The sequence below is a fragment of the Schistocerca serialis genome, chromosome 6, assembly GCF_023864345.2.
Source record: "Schistocerca serialis cubense isolate TAMUIC-IGC-003099 chromosome 6, iqSchSeri2.2, whole genome shotgun sequence".
Classification (NCBI taxonomy): Eukaryota; Metazoa; Arthropoda; class Insecta; order Orthoptera; family Acrididae; genus Schistocerca; species Schistocerca serialis.
Window position 1 is genome coordinate 76,119,161 of NC_064643.1, and position 20,303 is coordinate 76,139,463.

Sequence of the window (20,303 nt, forward strand, 5' to 3'; positions counted from 1 at the left end):
GACTGACACACTAACTTTCTATGATTTGAACCTCTCCTGTGAGTCCAGTTTTAGATTCCGATGTTTCACTTCAGGTTTACTGTAACCCTTGGGCCTTCCTATTGACGATGAAACACAAAAATTGCATCCGAATTTAATACAAAAGGCACAATGCCGACATAAGTACAAGAGGACTGACACTCTAACTTTCTATGATTTGAACCTCTCCTGTGAGTCGAGTTTTAGATTCCGATTCTTCACTTCAGGTTTACTGTATCCCTTGGACCTTCTTAATGACGATGAAACACAGAAATTGCATCCGAATTTAATACAAAAGGCACAATGCTGACTTAAGTACAACAGGACTGACACTCTAACTTTCTATGATTTGATCCTCTCCTGTGAGTCGAGTTTTAGATTCCGATTCTTCACTTCAGGTTTACTGTAACCCATGGACCTTCCCATTGACGATGAAACACAAAAATTGCATCCGAATTTAATACATAAGGCACAATGCCGGCTTAAGTACAAGCGGACTGACACACTAACTTTCTATGATTTGAACCACTCCTGTGAGTCCAGTTTTAGATTCCGATGCTTCAATTCAGCTTTACTGTATGCCTTGGACCTTCTTATTGACGATGAAACACAGTAATTGCATCCGAATTTAATTCAAAAGGCACAATGCCGACTTAAGTACATGAGGACTGACACTCTAACCTTCTATGATTTGAACCGCTTCTGTGAGTCCATTTTTAGATTCCGATGCTTCACTTCAGGTTAACTGTTTCCCTTGGCCCATCTTATTGACGATGAAACACAGAAATTGCATCCAAATTTAATACAAAAGGCACAAAGCCGACTTAAGTACAAGAGGACTGACACTCTAACTTTCTTTGATTTCAACCTCTCGTGTGAATCCAGTTTTAGATTCCGATGCTACTCTTAGTTTTTAGTGTATCCCTTGGACCTTCTTTTTGACGACGGAACACAGAAATTGCATCCGAAAATAATTCGAAAGGCACAATGCCGACTTAAGTACAAGAGGACTGACACTCAATCTTTCTATGATTTGAACGTCCCCTGTGAGTCCAGTTGCAGATTCCGATACTTCACTTCAGGTTTACTGTATACCTTGGACCTTCTTATTGACGATGAAGCACAGAAATTGCATCCGAATTTAATACAAAAGGCACAATGCCATCTTAAGAACAAGAGGACTGACACTCTAAATTTCTATGATATGAACCTCTGCTGTGAGTCCAGTTTTAGATTCCGATGCTTCACTTCAGGTTTACTGTATCCCTTGGACCTTCTTATTGACGATGAAACACTGAAATTACATCCGAAATTAATACAAAATGCACAATGCCGACTTAAGAACAAGAAGACTGACACTCTAACTTTCTATGATTTGAACCTCTCCTGTGAGTCCAGTTTTAGTTTCCGATGCTTCACTTCAGGTTTACTGTATCCCTTGGTCCTTCTTATTGACGATGAAACACAGAAATTGCATCCGAATTTAATACAAAAGGCACAATGCCGACTTAAGTACAAGAGGACTGACACTCTAACTTTCTATGATTTGATCCTCTCCTGTGAGTCCAGTTTTAGATTCCGATGCTTCACTTCAGGTTTACTGTAACCCTTGGACCTTCCTATTGACGATGAAACATAAAAATTGCATCCGAATTTAATACAAACGGCACAATGCCGACTTAAGTACAAGAGGACTGACACTCTAACTTTCTATGATTTGAAGCTCTCCTGTGAGTCCAGTTTTAGATTCCGATGCTTCACTTCAGGTTTACTGTATCCCTTGGACATTCTTATGGACGATGATACACAGAAAGTGCATACGAATTTAATACAAAAGGCTCAATGCCGACTTAAGTACTAGAGGACTGACACTCTAACTTTCTATGATTTGAACCTCTCCTGTGAGTCGAGTTTTAGATTCCGACTCTTCACTTCAGGTTTACTGTAACCCATGGACCTTCCCATTGACGATTAAACACAAAAATTGCATCCGAATTTAATTCATAAGGCACAATGCCGGCTTAAGTACAAGCGGACTGACACTCTAACTTCCTATGATTTGAACCTCTTCTGTGAGTCCATTTTTAGAATCCGATGCTTCACTTCAGGTTTACTGTAACTCTTGGAGCTTCCTATTGACGATGAAACACAGAAATTGCATCCAAATTTAATACAAAAGGCACAATGCCGACGTAAGTACAAGGGGACTGACTCTCTAACTTCGTATGAATTGACCCTCTCCTGTGAGTCCAGTTTTAGATTCCGATGCTTCACTTCAGGTTTACTGTATACCTTGGACCTTCTTATTGGCGATGAAGCACAGAAAATACATCCGAGTTTAATACTAAAGGCACAATGCCGACTTAAGTACAAGAGGATTGACACTCTAACTTCCTATGAATTGAACCTCTCCTGTTTGTCCAGTTTTAGATTCCGATGCTTCACTTCATGTTTACTGTAACACTTGGACCTTCCTATTCACGATGAAACACAGAAATTGCATCCGAATTTAACACAAAAGGGACAATGCCGACTTAAGTACAAGAGGACTGACACTCTTACTCTCTATGATTTGAACCTCTCCTGTGATCCAGTTTTAGATTCCGATGCTTCACTTCAGGTTTACTGTATCCCTTGGACATTCTTATGGACGATGATACACAGAAAGTGCATACGAATTTAATACAAAAGGCTCAATGCCGACTTAAGTACTAGAGGACTGACACTCTAACTTCCTATGATATGAACCTCTCCTGTGAGTCCAGTTTTAGATTCCGATGCTTCACTTCAGGTTTACTGTATCCCTTGGACCTTCTTATTGACGATTAAACATAGAAATTGCATCCGAACTTAAAACAAAAGGCACAATGCCGACTTAAGTACAATATGACTGACATTCTAACTTTCTATGATTTGAACCTCTCCTGTGAGTCCAGTTTTAGATTCCGATGCTTCACTTCAGGTTTACTGTATCCCTCGGACCTTCTTATTGACGACGAAACACAGAAATTGCGTCCGAATTTAATACAAAAGGCACAATGCCGACTTAAGTACAAGAGGACTGACACTCTAACTTTCTATGAGTTGAACCTCTCCTGTGAATCCAGTTTTAGATTCCGATGCTACACTTCGGGTTTAGTGTATCCCTCGGACCTTCTTATTGACGATGGAACACAGAAATTGCATCCGAAAATAATTCGAAAGGCACAATGCCGACTTAAGTACAAGAGGACTGACACTCAAACTTTCTATGATTTGAACCTCCCCTGTGAGTCCAGTTGCAGATTCCGATACTTCACTTCAGGTTTACTGTATACCTTGGACCTTCTTATTGACGATGAAGCACAGAAATTGCATCCGAATTTAATACAAAAGGCACAATGCCAACTTAAGAACAAGAGGACTGACACTCTAAATTTCTATGATATGAACCTCTCCTGTGAGTCCAGTTTTAGATTCCGATGCTTCACTTCAGGTTTACTGTATCCCTTGGACCTTCTTATTGACGATGAAACACAGAAATTGCATCCGAAATTAATACAAAATGCACAATGCCGACTTAAGAACAAAAAGACTGACACTCTAACTTTCTATGATTTGAACCTCTCCTGTGGGTCCAGTTTTAGATTCCGATGCTTCACTACAGGTTTACTGTATCCCTTGGTCCTTCTTATTGACGATGAAACACAGAAATTGCATCCGAATTTAATACAAAAGGCACAATGCAGACTTAAGTACAAGAGGACTGACACTCTAACTTTCTATGATTTGATCCTCTCCTGTGAGTCCAGTTTTAGATTCCGATGCTTCACTTCAGGTTTACTGTAACCCTTGGACCTTCCTATTGATGATGAAACATAAAAATTGCATCCGAATTTAATACAAAAGGCACAATGCCGACTTAAGTACAAGAGGACTGACACTCTAACTTTCTATGATTTGAAGCTCTCCTGTGAGTCCAGTTTTGGATTCCCATGCTTCACTTCGGGTTTAGTGTATCCCTTGCACCTTCTTATTGACGATGTGACACAGATGTTGCATCCGAATTTAATCCAAAAGGCACAATGCCGACATAAGTACAAGAGGACTGACACTGTAACTTTCTATGATTTGAACGTCTTCTGTGAGTCCATTTTTAGATTCCGATGCTTCACTTCAGGTTTACTGTAACCCTTGGACCTTCCTATTGACGATGAGACACAAAAATTGCATCCGAATTTTATACATATAGCACAATAACGGCTTAAGTACAAGCGGACTGACACTCTAACTTTCTATGATTTCAACCACTCCTGAGAGTCCAGTTTTAGATTCCGATGCTTCACTTCAGGTTTCCTGTATCCCTTGGACCTTCTTAATGATGATGAAACACAGAAATTGCATCCGAATTTAATACAAAAGGCACAATGCCGACTTAAGTACAACAGGACTGACACTCTAACTTTCTATGATTTGAACCTCTCCTGTGAGTCGAGTTTTAGATTCCGATTCTTCACTTCAGGTTTACTGTAACCCATGGACCTTCCCATTGACGATTAAACACAAAAATTGCATCCGAATTTAATTCATAAGGCACAATGCCGGCTTAAGTACAAGCGGACTGACACTCTAACTTTCTATGATTTGAACCTCTTCTGTGAGTCCATTTTTAGAATCCGATGCTTCACTTCAGGTTTACTGTAACCCTTGGAGCTTCCTATTGACGATGAAACACAAAAATTGCATCCGAATTTAATACATAAGGCACAATACCGGCTTAAGTACAAGCAGACTGACACACTAACTTTCTATGATTTGAACCACTCCTGTGAGTCCAGTTTTAGATTCCGATGCTTCACTTCAGCTTTACTGTATGCCTTGGACCTTCTTATTGACGATGAAACACAGTAATTGCATCCGAATTTAATACAAAAGGCACAATGCCGACTTAAGTACATGAGGACTGACACTCTAACCTTCTATGATTTGAACCGCTTCTGTGAGTCCATTTTTAGATTCCGATGCTTCACTTCAGGTTAACTGTTTCCCTTGGACCTTCTTATTGACGATGAAACACAGAAATTGCATCCAAATTTAATACAAAAGGCACAATGCCGACGTAAGTACAAGGGGACTGACTCTCTAACTTCCTATGAATTGACCCTCTCCTGTGAGTCCAGTTTTAGATTCCGATGCTTCACTTCAGGTTTACTGTATACCTTGGACCTTCTTATTGACGATGAAGCACAGAAAATACATCCGAGTTTAATACTAAAGGCACAATGCCGACTTAAGTACAAGAGGATTGACACTCTAACTTCCTATGAATTGAACCTCTCCTGTTTGTCCAGTTTTAGATTCCGATGCTTCACTTCATGTTTACTGTAACACTTGGACCTTCCTATTCACGATGAAACACAGAAATTGCATCCGAATTTAACACAAAAGGGACAATGCCGACTTAAGTACAAGAGGACTGACACTCTTACCTTCTATGATTTGAACCTCTCCTGTGAGTCCAGTTTTAGATTCCGATGCTTCACTTCAGGTTTACTGTATCCCTTGGACATTCTTATGGACGATGATACACAGAAAGTGCATACGAATTTAATACAAAAGGCTCAATGCCGACTTAAGTACTAGAGGACTGACACTCTAACTTCCTATGATATGAACCTCTCCTGTGAGTCCAGTTTTAGAGTCCGATGCTTCACTTCAGGTTTACTGTATCCCTTGGACCTTCTTATTGACGATTAAACATAGAAATTGCATCCGAACTTAATACAAAAGGCACAATGCCGACTTAAGTACAAGATGACTGACATTCTAACTTTCTATGATTTGAACCTCTCCTGTGAGTCCAGTTTTAGATTCCGATGCTTCACTTCAGGTTTACTGTATCCCTTGGACCTTCTTATTGACGACGAAACACAGAAATTGCGTCCGAATTTAATACAAAAGGCACAATGCCGACTTAAGTACAAGAGGACTGACACTCTAACTTTCTATGATTTGAACCTCTCCTGTGAATCCAGTTTTAGATTCCGATGCTACACTTCGGGTTTAGTGTATCCCTTGGACCTTCTTATTGACGATGGAACACAGAAATAGCATCCGAAATTAATACAAAATGCACAATGCCGACTTACGAACAAGAAGACTGACACTCTAACTTTCTATGATTTGAACCTCTCCTGTGAGTCCAGTTTTAGATTCCCATGCTTCACTTCTGGTTGACTGTATCCCTTGGACCTTCTTATTGACGATGAAACACAGAAATTACATCTGAATTTAATACAAAAGGCACAATGCTGACTTAAGTACAAGAGGACTGACACTCTAACTTTCTATGATTTGAACCTCTCCTGTTTGTCCAGTTTTAGATTCCGATGCTTCACTTCAGGTTTACTGTATCCCTTGGACCTTCTTATTGACGATGAAACACAGAAATTGCATCCGAATTTAATACAAAAGGCACAATGCAGACTTAAGTACAAGAGGACTGACACTCTAACTTTCTATGATTTGAACCTCTCCTGTGAGTCCAGTTTTAGATTTCCATTGCTTCACATCAGGTTTACTGTAACCCTTGGACCTTCCTATTGACGATGAAACACAAAAATTGCATCCGAATTTAATACAAAAGGCACATTGCCGACTTAAGTACAAGAGGACTGACACTCTAACTTTCCATGATTTGAACCTCTCCTGTGAGTCCAGTTTTGGATTCCGATGCTTCACTTCGGGTTTAGTGTATCCCTTGGACCTTCTTATTGACGATGAGACACAGATGTTGCATCCGAATTTAATCCAAAAGGCACAATGCCGACATAAGTACAAGAGGACTGACACTGTAACTTTCTATGATTTGAACGTCTTCTGTGAGTCCATTTTTAGATTCCGATGCTTCACTTCAGGTTTGCTGTAACCCTTGGACCTTCCTCTTGACGATGAAACACAAAAATTGCATCCGAATTTAATACATAAGGCACAATGCCTTCTTAAGTACAAGATGACTGACACTCTAACCTTCTATGATTTGAACCGCTTCTGTGAGTCCATTTTTAGATTCCGATGCTTCACTTCAGGTTTACTGTATCACTTGGACTTTCCTATTGACGATGAAACACAGAAATTGCATCCGAATTTAATACAAAAGGCACAATGCCGGCTTAAGTACAGGCGGACTGACACTCTAACTTTCTATGATTTGAACCACTCCTGTGAGTCTAGTTATAGATTCCGATGCTTCGCTTCAGGTTTACTGTATCCCTTGGACCTTCTTATTGACGATGAAACACAGTAATTTCATCCGAATTTAATACAAAAGGCACAATGCCGACTTAAGTACAAGAGGACTGACACTCTATTTTTCTATGATTTGAACCTCTTCTGTGAGTCCATTTTTAGATTCCAATGCTTCACTTCAGGTTTACTGTATCCCTTGGACCTACTTAATGACGATGAAACACAGAAATTGCATCCGAATTTAATACAAAAGGCACAATGCTGACTTAAGTACAAAAGGACTGACACTCTAACTTTCTATGATTTGAACCTCTCCAGTGAGTCGAGTTTTAGATTCCGATTCTTCACTTCAGGTTTACTGTAACCCATGGACCTTCCCATTGACGATGAAACACAAAAACTGCATCCGAATTTAATACATAAGGCACAATGCCGGCTTAAGTACAAGCGGACTGACACTCTAACTTTCTATGATTTGAACCTCTTCTGTGAGTCCATTTTTAGATTCCGATGCTTCACTTCAGGTTTACCGTAACCCTTGGACCTTCCTATTGACGATGAAACACAAAAATCGCATTCGAATTTAATACATAAGGCACAATACCGGCTTAAGTACAAGCGGACTGACACACTAACATTCTATGATTTGAACCACTCCTGTGAGTCCAGTTTTAGATTCCGATGCTTCACTTCAGCTTTACTGTATGCCTTGGACCTTCTTATTGACGATGAAACACAGTAATTGCATCCGAATTTAATACAAAAGGCACAAAGCCGACTTAAGTACATGAGGACTGACACTATAACCTTCTATGATTTGAACCGCTTCTGTGAGTCCATTTTTAGATTCCGATGCTTCACTTCAGGTTAACTGTTTCCCTTGGACCTTCTTATTGACGATGAAACACAGAAATTGCATCCAAATTTAATACAAAAGGCACAATGCCGACTTACGTACAAGAGGACTGACACTCTACCTTCCTATGAATTGAACCTCTCCTGTGAGTCCAGTTTTAGATTCCGATGCTTCACTTCAGGTTTACTGTATACCTTGGACCTTCTTATTGACGATGAAGCACAGAAAATGCATCCGAGTTAAATACTAAAGGCACAAGGCCGACTTAAGTTCAAGAGGATTGACACTCTAACTTCCTATGAATTGAACCTCTCCTGTTTGTCCAGTTTTAGATTCCGATGCTTCACTTCAGGTTTACTGTAACACTTGGACCTTCCTATTCACGATGAAACACAGAAATTGCATCCGAATTTAACACAAAAGGCACAATGCCGACTTAAGTACAAGAGGACTGACACTCTTACTTTCTATGATTTGAACCACTCCTGTGAGTCCAGTTTTAGATTCCGATGCTTCACTTCAGGTTTACTGTATCCCTTGGACATTCTTACGGACGATGATATACAGAGAGTGCATACGAATTTAATACAAAAGGCACAATGCCCACTTAAGTACAAGAGGACCGACACCCTGACTTTCTATGATTTTAACCTCTGCTGTGAGTCCAGTTTTAGATTCCGATGCTTCACTTCAGGTTTACTGTAACCCTTGGACCTTCTTATTGACGATGAAACACAGAAATGGCATCCGAATTTAATACAAAAGGCACAATGCCGACGTAAGTACAAGAGGACTGTCACTCTTACTTTCTATGATTAGAACCTCTCCTGTGAGTCCAGTTTTTGATTCCGATGCTTCACTTCAGGTTTACTGTATCCCTTGGACCTTTTTATTGGCGATGAGACACAGATGTTGCATCCGAATTTGATACAAAAGGCACAATGCCGACTTAAGTACAAGAGGACTGACACTCTAACTGTCTATGATTTGAACCTCTCCTGTGTGTCCAGTTTCAGATTCCGATGCTTCACTTCAGGTTTACTGTATCCCTTGGACCTTCTTATTGGCGATGAGACACAGAAGTTGCATCCAAGTTTAATACAAAAGGCACAATGCCGACTAAGTACAAGAGGACTGACACTCTAACTTTCTATGATTTTTACCTCTCCTGTTAGTCCAGTTTTAGATTCCGATGCTTCACATCAGGTTTACTGTATACCTTGGACCTTCCTATTGACGATGTAACACAGAAATTGCATCCGAATTTAATACAAAAAGGACAATGCCGCCTTAAGTACAAGAGGACTGACACTCTAACTTACTATGATTTGAACCTCTACTGTGAGTCCAGTTTTAGATTCCGATGCTTCACTTCAGGTTCACTGTATTCGTTGGAACTTCTTTTTGACGATGAGACATAGATATTGCATTCGAATTTAATACAAAAGGCACAATGCCGACATAAGTACAAGAGGACAGACACTCTAACTTTCTATATATTGATCCTCTCCTGTGTGTCCAGTTTCAGATTCCGATGCTTCACTTCAGGTTTACTGTATACCTTGGACCTTCTTATTGACGATGAAACACAGAAGTTGCATCCGAATTTAATACAAAAGGCACAATGCCGACTAAAGTACAAGAGGACTTACACTCTAACATTCTATGATTTGAACCTCTCCTGTGAGTCCAGTTTTAGATTCCGTAGCTTCACTTCAGGTTTGTGTATCCCTTGGAACTTCTTTTTGACGATGAAGCACAGAAATTGCATCGGAATTAAATTCAAAAGGCACAATGCCGACTTAAGTACAGGAGAACTGACACTCTAACTTTCTATGCTTTGAACCTCTCCTCTGAGTCAAGTTTTAGATTCTGATGCTTCACTTCACTTTTACTGTAAACCTTTGACCTTCTTATTGACGATGAAACACAGAATTTGCATCTGAATTTTATTCAAAGCGGACAATGCCGACTTAAGTACAAGAGGACTGACACTCTAACTTTCTATGACTTGAACCTCTCCTGTGAGTCCAGTTTTAGATTCCGATGCTTCATTCCGGGTTTACTGTATCCCTTGGACCTTCTTATTGACGATGAAACACAGAAATTGCATCCAAATATAATACAAAAGTCACAATGCCGACTTAAGTACAAGAGGACTGACACTGTAACTCTCTCTGATTTGAACCTGTCCTGTGAGTGCAGTTTTAGATTCCGATGCTTCACTTCAGGTTTACTGTATCCCCTGGACCTTCTTATTGACGATGAAGCTTAGAAATTGTATCTGAATTTAATACAAAAGGTACAATGGCGACTTAAGCACAAGAGGACTGACACTCTAACTTCCTATGATTTGAACCTCTCCTGTGAGTCCAGTTTTGGATTCCGATGCTTCACTTCAGGTTTACTGTAACCCTTGGACCTTCTTATTGACGATGAAACACAGAATCTGCATCCGAATTTAATACAATCTGCACAATGCTGACTTAAGTACAAGAGGACTGACACTCTAACTTTCTATGATTTGAACCTCTCCTGGGAGTCCAGTTTTAGATTCCAGTGCTTCACTTCAGGTTTAGCGAATCCCTTGGACCTTCTTATTGACGATGAAAAACAGACATTGCATCCGAATTTAATACAAAAGGCACAATGCCGACTTAAGTACAAGAGGACTGACACTCTAATTTTCTATGAATTGAACCTCTCCTGTGAGCCCAGTTTCAGATTCCGATGCTTCACTTCAGGTTTACTGTATACCTTGGACCTTCTTACTGACGATGAAATACAGAAATTGCATCCGAATTTAATACAAAAGGCACAACGCCGACTTAAGTACAAGAGGACTGACACTCTAACTTTCTATGATTTGAACCTCCCCTGTGAGTCCAGTTTTAGATTCCGATGCTTCACTTCAGGTTTACTGTAACCCTTTCACCTTCTTATTGCCGATGAAGCACAGAAATTGCGTCGGAATTAAATTCAAAACGCACAATGCCGACTTAAGTACAAGAGAACTGACACTCTAACTTTCTATGATTTGAACCTCTCCTGTGAGTCCAGTTTTAGATTCCGATGCTTCACTTCAGGTTTACTGTAAACCTTTCACCTTCTTATTGCCGATGAAGAACAGAAATTGCATCGGAAATAAATTCAAAAGGCACAATGCCAACTTAAGTACAAGAGAACTGACACTCTAACTTTCTATGATTTGAACCTCTCCTGTGAGTCCAGTTTTAGATTCCGATGCTTCACTTCAGCTCTATAGTATCCCTTGGACCTTCCTATTGACGATGAAACACAGAAATTGCATCTGAATTTAATACAAAAGGCACAATGCCGACTTAAGTACAAGAGGACTAACACTCTAACTTTCTATGATTTGAACCTCTCCTGGGAGTCCAGTTTTAGATTCCGATGCTTCACTTCAGGTTTAGCGAATCCCTTGGACCTTCTTATTGACGATGAAAAACAGACATTGCATCCGAATTTAATCCAAAAGGCACAATGCCGACATAAGTACAAGAGGACTGACACTGTAACTTTCTATGATTTGAACGTCTTCTGTGAGTCCATTTTTAGATTCCGATTCTTCACTTCAGGTTTACTGTAACCCTTGGACCTTCCTATTGACGATGAAACACAAAAATTGCATCCGAATTTAATACATAAGGCACAATACCAAGTACACGCGGACTGACACTCTAACTTTCTATGATTTGAACCACTCCTGTGAGTCCAGTTTAAGATTCCGATGCTTCACTTCAGGTTTACTGTATGCCTTGGACCTTTTTATTGACGATGAAACACAGTAATTGCATCCGAATTTAATACAAAAGGCACAATGCCGACTTAAGTACAAGATGACTGACACTCTAACCTTCTATGATTTGAACCGCTTCTGTGAGTCCATTTTTAGATTCCGATGCTTCGCTTCAGGTTTACTGTATCACTTGGACGTTCTTATTGACGATGAAACACAGTAATTGCATCCGAATTTAATACAAAAGGCACAATGCCGGCTTAAGTACAAGCGGACTGACACTCTAACTTTCTATGATTTGAACCACTCCTGTGAGTCTAGTTATAGATTCCGATGCTTCACTTCAGGTTTACTGTATCCCTTGGACCTTCTTATTGACGATGAAACACAGTAATTTCATCCGAATTTAATACAAAAGGCACAATGCCGACTTAAGTACAAGAGGACTGACACTCTAATTTTCTATGATTTGAACCTCATCTATGAGTCCATTTTTAGATTCCAATGCTTCACTTCAGGTTTACTGTATCCCTTGGACCTTCTTAATGACGATGAAACACAGAAATTGCGTCCGAATTTAATGCAAAAGGCACAATGCCGACTTAAGTACAAAAGGACTGACACTCTAACTTTCTATGATTTGAACCTCTCCTGTGAGACGAGTTTTAGATTCCGATTATTCACTTCAGGTTTACTGTAACCAATGGACCTTCCCATTGACGATGAAACACAAAAATTGCATCCGAATTTAATACATAAGGCACAATGCCGGCTTAAGTATAAGCGGACTGACACTCTAACTTTCTATGATTTGAACCTCTTCTGTGAGTCCATTTTGAGATTCCGATGCTTCACTTCAGGTTTACCGTAACCCTTGGACCTTCCTATTGACGATGAAACACAAAAATCGCATCCGAATTTAATACATAAGGCACAATACCGGCTTAAGTACAAGCGGACTGACACACTAACATTCTATGATTTGAACCACTCCTGTGAGTCCAGTTTTAGATTCCGATGCTTCACTTCAGCTTTACTGTATGCCTTGGACCTTCTTATTGACGATGAAACACAGTAATTGCATCCGAATTTAATACAAAAGGCACAAAGCCGACTTAAGTACATGAGGACTGACACTCTAACCTTCTATGATTTGAACCGCTTCTGTGAGTCCATTTTTAGATTCCGATGCTTCACTTCAGGTTAACTGTTTCCCTTGGACCTTCTTATTGACGATGAAACACAGAAATTGCATCCAAATTTAATACAAAAGGCACAATGCCGACTTACGTACAAGAGGACTGACACTATACCTTCCTATGAATTGAACCTCTCCTGTGAGTCCAGTTTTAGATTCCGATGCTTCACATCAGGTTTACTGTATACCTTGGACCTTCTTATTGACGATGAAGCACAGAAAATGCATCTGAGTTAAATACTAAAGGCACAATGACGACTTAAGTACAAGAGGATTGACACTCTAACTTCATATGAATTGAACCTCTCCTGTTTGTCCAGTTTTAGATTCCGATGCTTCACTTCAGGTTTACTGTAACACTTCGACCTTCCTATTCACGATGAAACACAGAAATTGCATCCGAATTTAACACAAAAGGCACAATGCCGACTTAAGTACAAGAGGACTGACACTCTTACTTTCTATGATTTGAACCAATCCTGTGAGTCCAGTTTTAGATTCCGATGCTTCACTTCAGGTTTACTGTATCCCTTGGACATTCTTATGGACGATGATATACAGAGAGTGCATACGAATTTAATACAAAAGGCACAATGCCCACTTAAGTACAAGAGGACCGACACCCTGACTTTCTATGATTTTAACCTCTGCTGTGAGTCCAGTTTTAGATTCCGATGCTTCACTTCAGGTTTACTGTAACCCTTGGGCCTTCTAATTGACGATGAAACACAGAAATGGCATCCGAATTTATTACAAAAGGCACAATGCCGACTTAAGTACAAGAGGACTGTCACTCTTACTTTCTATGATTTGAACCTCTCCTGTGAGTCCAGTTTTTGATTCCGATGCTTCACTTCAGGTTTACTGTATCCCTTGGACCTTTTTATTGACGATGAGACACAGATGTTGCATCCGAATTTGATACAAAAGGCACAATGCCGACTTAAGTACTAGAGGACTGACACTCTAACTGTCTATGATTTGAACCTCTCCTTTGTGTCCAGTTTCAGATTCCGATGCTTCACTTCAGGTTTACTGTATCCCTTGGACCTTCTTATTGGCCATGAGACACAGAAGTTGCATCCAAGTTTAATACAAAAGGCACAATGCTGACTATGTACAAGAGGACTGACACTCTAACTTTCTATGATTTTTACCTCTCCTGTTAGTCCAGTTTTAGATTCCGATGCTTCACTTCAGGTTTACTGTATACCTTGGACCTTCCTATTGACGATGTAACACAGAAATTGCATCCGAATTTAATACAAAAAGCACAATGCCGCCTTAAGTACAAGAGGACTGACACTCTAACTTACTTTGATTTGAACCTCTACTGTGAGTCCAGTTTTAGATTCCGATGCTTCACTTCAGGTTTACTGTATTCGTTGGAACTTCTTTTTGACAATGAGACATAGATATTGCATTCGAATTTAATACAAAAGGCACAAGGCCGACTAAAGTACAAGAGGACTGACACTCTAACATTCTATGATTTGAACCTCTCCTGTGAGTCCAGTTTTAGATTCCGTAGCTTCACTTCAGGTTTAGTGTATCCCTTGGAACTTCTTTTTGACGATGAAGCACAGAAATTGCATCGGAATTAAATTCAAAAGGCACAATGCCGACTTAAGTACAGGAGAACTGACACTCTAACTTTCTATGCTTTGAACCTCTCCTCTGAGTCCAGTTTTAGATTCTGATGCTTCACTTCACTTTTACTGTAACCCTTTGACCTTCTTATTGACGATGAAACACAGAAATAGCATCTGAATTTTATTCAAAGCGGACAATGCCGACTTAAGTACAAGAGGACTGACACTCTAACTTTCTATGATTTGAACCTCACCTGTGAGTCCAGTTTTAGATTCCGATGCTTCATTCCGGGTTTACTGTATCCCTTGGACCTTCTTGTTGACGATGAAACACAGAAATTGCATCCAAATTTAATACAAAAGGCACAATGCCGACTTAAGTACAAGAGGACTGACACTGTAACTCTCTCTGATTTGAACCTGTCCTGTGAGTGCAGTTTTAGATTCCGATGCTTCACTTCAGGTTTACTGTATCCCTTGGACCTTCTTATTGACGATGAAGCTTAGAAATTGTATCTGAATTTAATACAAAAGGTACAATGCCGACTTAAGCACAAGAGGACTGACACTCTAACTTCCTATGATTTGAACCTCTCCTGTGAGTCCAGTTTTGGATTCCGATGCTTCACTTCAGGTTTACTGTAACCCTTGGACCTTCTTATTGACGATGAAACACAGAATCTGCATCCGAATTTAATACAATCTGCACAATGCTGACTTAAGTACAAGAGGACTGACACTCTAACTTTCTATGATTTGAACCTCTCCTGGGAGTCCAGTTTTATATTCCGATGCTTCACTTCATGTTTACTGTAACCCTTGGACCTTCTTATTGACGATGAAACACAGAAATAGCATCCGAATTTAGTACAAAAGGCACAACGTCGACGTAAGTACAAGAGGACTGACACTCTAACTTTCTATGATTTGAACCTCTCCGGTGAGTCCACTTTTAGATTCCGATGCTTCACTTCTGGTTGACTGTATCCCTTGGACCTTCTTATTGACGATGAAACACAGAAATTACATCTGAATTTGATACAAAAGGCACAATGCCGACTTAAGTACAAGTGGACTGACACTCTAACTTTCTATGATTTGAACCTCCCCTGTGAGTCCAGTTTTAGATTCCGATGCTTGACTTCAGGTTTACTGTATACCTTGGACCTTCTTATTGACGATGAAGCACAGAAATTGCATCCGAATTTAATACAAAAGGCACAATGCCGACTTAAGAACAAGAGGACTGACACTCTAAATTTCTATGATTTGAACCTCACCTGTGAGTCCAGTTTTGATTCCGATGCTTCACTTCAGGTTTACTGTATCCCTTGGACCTTCTTATTGACGATGAAACACAGAAATTGCATCCAAAATTAATACAAAATGCACAATGCCGACTTAAGAGCAAGAGGACTGACACTCTAACTTTCTATGATTTGAACCTCTCCGGTGAGTCCACTTTTAGATTCCGATGCTTCACTTCTGGTTGACTGTATCCCTTGGACCTTCTTATTGACGATGAAACACAGAAATTACAACTGAATTTGATACAAAAGGCACAATGCCGACTTAAGTACAAGTGGACTGACACTCTAACTTTCTATGATTTGAACCTCTCCTGTGGGTCCAGTTTTAGATTCCGATGCTTCACTTCAGGTATACTGTATCCCTTGGACCTTCTTATTGACGATGAAACACAGAAATTGCATCCGAATTTAATACAAAAGGCACAATGCCGACTTGAGTACAAGAGGACTGACACTCTAACTTCCTATGAATTGAACCTCTCCTGTGAGTCCAGTTTTAGATTCCGTTGCTTCAATTCAGGTTTACTGTTACCCCTGGACCTTCCTATTGACGATGAAACACAGTAATTGCATCCGAATTTAATACAAAAGGCACAATGCCGACTGAAGTACAAGAGGACTGACACACTATTTTTCTATGATTGGAACCTCTTCTGTGAGTCCATTTTTAGATTCCAATGCTTCACTTCAGGTTTACTGTATCCCTTGGACGTTCTTAACGACGATGAAACACAGAAATTGCATCCGATTTTAATACAAAAGGCACAATGCTGACTTAAGTACAACAGGACTGACACTCTAACTTTCAATGATTTGAACCTCCCCTGTGAGTGGTGTTTTAGGTTCTGATTCTTAACTTCAGGTTTACTGTAACCCATGGACCTTCCTATTGACGATGAAACACAAAAATTGCATCCGAATTTAATACATAAGGCACAATGCCGACTTATGTACAAGGGCACTGACACTCTAACTTTCTATGATTTGAACCTCTCCTGTGAATCCAGTTTTAGATTCGAATCTTCACTTCAGCTTTATAGTATCCATTGCACCTACCTATTGACGATGAAACACAGAAATTGCATCCGAATGTAATACAAAAGGCACAATGCCGACTTAAGTACAAGAGGACTGACAGTCTAACTTTCAATGATTTCAACCTCTCCTGTGAGTCCAGTTTTAGATTCCAATGCTTCACTTCAGGTTTACTGTAACCCTTGGACCTTCCTATTGACGATGAAACACAAAAATTGCATCCGAATTTAATACATAAGGCACAATGCCGGCTTAAGTACAAGCGGACTGACACTCTAACTTTCTATGATTTGAACCACTCCTGTGAGCTCAGTTTTAGATTCCGATGCTTCACTTCAGGTTTACTGTATCCCTTGGACCTTCTTATTGACGATGAGACACAGATGTTGCATCCGAATTTAATCCAAAAGGCACAATGCCGACTTAAGTACAAGCGGACTGACACTCTAACTTTCTATGATTTGAACCTCTCCTGTGAATCCAGTTTTAGATTCCGATGCTACACTTTGGGTTTAGTGTATCCCTTGGACCTTCTTATTGACGATGGAACACAGAAATTGCATCCGAAAATAATTCGAAAGGCACAATGCCGACTTAAGTACAAGAGGACTGACACTCTAACTTTCTATGATTTGAACCTCCCCTGTGAGTCCAGTTTTAGATTCCGATGCTTGACTTCAGGTTTACCGTATACCTTGGACCTTCTTATTGACGATGAAGCACAGAAATTGCATCCGAATTTAATACAAAAGGCACAATGCCGACTTAAGAACAAGAGGAATGACACTCTAAATTTCTATGATTTGAACCTCACCTGTGAGTCCAGTTTTGATTCCGATGCTTCACTTCAGGTTTACTGTATCCCTTGGACCTTCTTATTGACGATGAAACACAGAAATTGCATCCGAAATTAATACAAAATGCACAATGCCGACTTAAGAGCAAGAGGACTGACACTCTAACTTTCTATGATTTGAACCTCTCCTGTGAGTCCAGTTTTAGATTCCGTTGCTTCAATTCAGGTTTACTGTTACCCCTGGACCTTCCTATTGACGATGAAACACAGAAATTGCATCCGAATTTAATACAAAAGGCACAATGCCGACTCAAGTACAAGAGGACTGACACTCTAACTTTCATTGATTTGAACCTCTCCTGTGAGTCCTGTTTTACATTCCGATGCTTCACTTCAGGTTTACTGTATCCCTTGGACCTTCTTATGGACGATGATACACAGAAATTGCATCCGAATTTAATACAAATGGCACAATGCCGACTTAAGTACAAGAGGACTGACACTTTAACTTTCTATGATTTGAACCACTGCTGTGAGTCCAGTTTTAGATTCCGATGCTTCACTTCAGGTTTACTGTAACCCTTTCACCTTCTTATTGCCGATGAAGCACAGAAATTCCATCGGAATTAAATTCAAAAGGCACAATGGCGACTTAAGTACAAGAGAACTGACACTCTAACTTTCTATGATTTGAACCTCTCCTGTGAGTACAGTTTTAGATTCCGATGCTTCACTTCAGCTCTATAGTATCCCTTTGACCTTCCTATTGACGATGAAACCCAGAAATTGCATCCGAATTTAATACAAAAGGCACAATGCCGACTTAAGTACAAGAGGACTCACACTCTAACTTTCTATGATTTGAACCTCTCCTGTGAGTCCAGTTTTAGATTCCGATGCTGCACTTCAGGTTTACTGTATTCCTTGGACCTTCTTATTAACGATGAAACACAGAAATTGCATCCGAATTTAATACAAAAGGCACAATGACGACTTAAGTACAAGAGGACTGACACTCTAACTTTCTATGGTTTGAACCTCTCCTGTGAGTCTAGTTTTGGATTCCGATGCTTCACTTCGGGTTTAGTGTATTCCTTGGACCTTCTTATTGACGATGAGACACAGATGTTGCATCCGAATTCAATCCAAAAGGCACAATGCCGACTTAAGTCCAAGAGGACTGATACTCTAACGTTCTAGGATTTGAACCTCTCCTGTGAGTCCAGTTTTAGATTCCGATGCTTCAGTTCAGGTTTACTGTATGCCTTGGACATCCTTATTGACGATGAAACACAGTAATTGCATCCGAATTTAATACAAAAGGCACAATGCCGACTGAAGTACAAGAGGTCTGACACTCTATTTTTCTATGATTTGAACCTCTTCTGTGAGTCCATTTTTAGATTCCAATGCTTCACTTCAGGTTTAATGTATCCCTTGGACGATCTTAACGACGATGAAACACAGAAATTGCATCCGATTTTAATACAAAAGGCACAATGCTGACTTAAGTACAACAGGACTGACACTCTAACTTTCAATGATTTGAACCTCTCCTGTGAGTGGAGTTTTAGGTTCTGATTCTTAACTTCAGGTTTACTGTAACCCATGGACCTTCCTATTGACGATGAAGCACAAAAATTGCATCCGAATTTAGTACGTAAGGCACAATGCCGACTTATGTACAAGAGGACTGACACTCTTACTTTCAATGATTTGAACCTCTCCTGTGAGTCCAGTTTTAGATTCCAATGCTTCACTTCAGGGTTACTGTAACCCTAGGACCTTCCTATTGACGATGAAACACAAAAATTGCATCCGAATTTAATACATAAGGCACAATGCCGGCTTAAGTACAAGCGGACTGACACTCTAACTTTCTATGATTTGAACCACTCCTGTGAGCTCAGTTTTAGATTCCGATGCTTCACTTCAGGTTTACTGTATCCCTTGGACCTTCTTATTGACGATGAAACACAGTATTTGCATCCGAATTTAATACAAAAGGCACAATGCCGACTTAAGTACAAGACGACTGACACTCTAAATTTCTATGATTTGAACCTCTTCTGTGAGTCCATTTTTAGATTCCAATGCTTCACTTCAGGTTTACTGTATCCTTTGGACCTTCTTATTGACTATGAAACACAGGAGTTGCATCCGAATTTAATAAAAAAGGCACAATGCCGACTTAAGTACAAGAGGACTGACATTCTATCTTTCTATAATTTTAACCTCTCCTGTGAGTCTAGTTTTAGATTCCGACGCCTCACTTCAGGTTTACTGTATACCTTGGACCTTCTTATTGACGATGAAACACAGAAGTTGCATCCGAATTTAAAACAAGAGGCACAATGCCGACTTAAGTACAAGTGGACTGACACTGTAACTTTCTATGATATGAACCTCTCCTGTGAATCCAGGTTTAGATTCCGATGCTTCACTTCAGGTTTACTGTATCCCTTGGACCTTCTTATTGACGATGAAACACAGAAATGGCACCCGAATTTA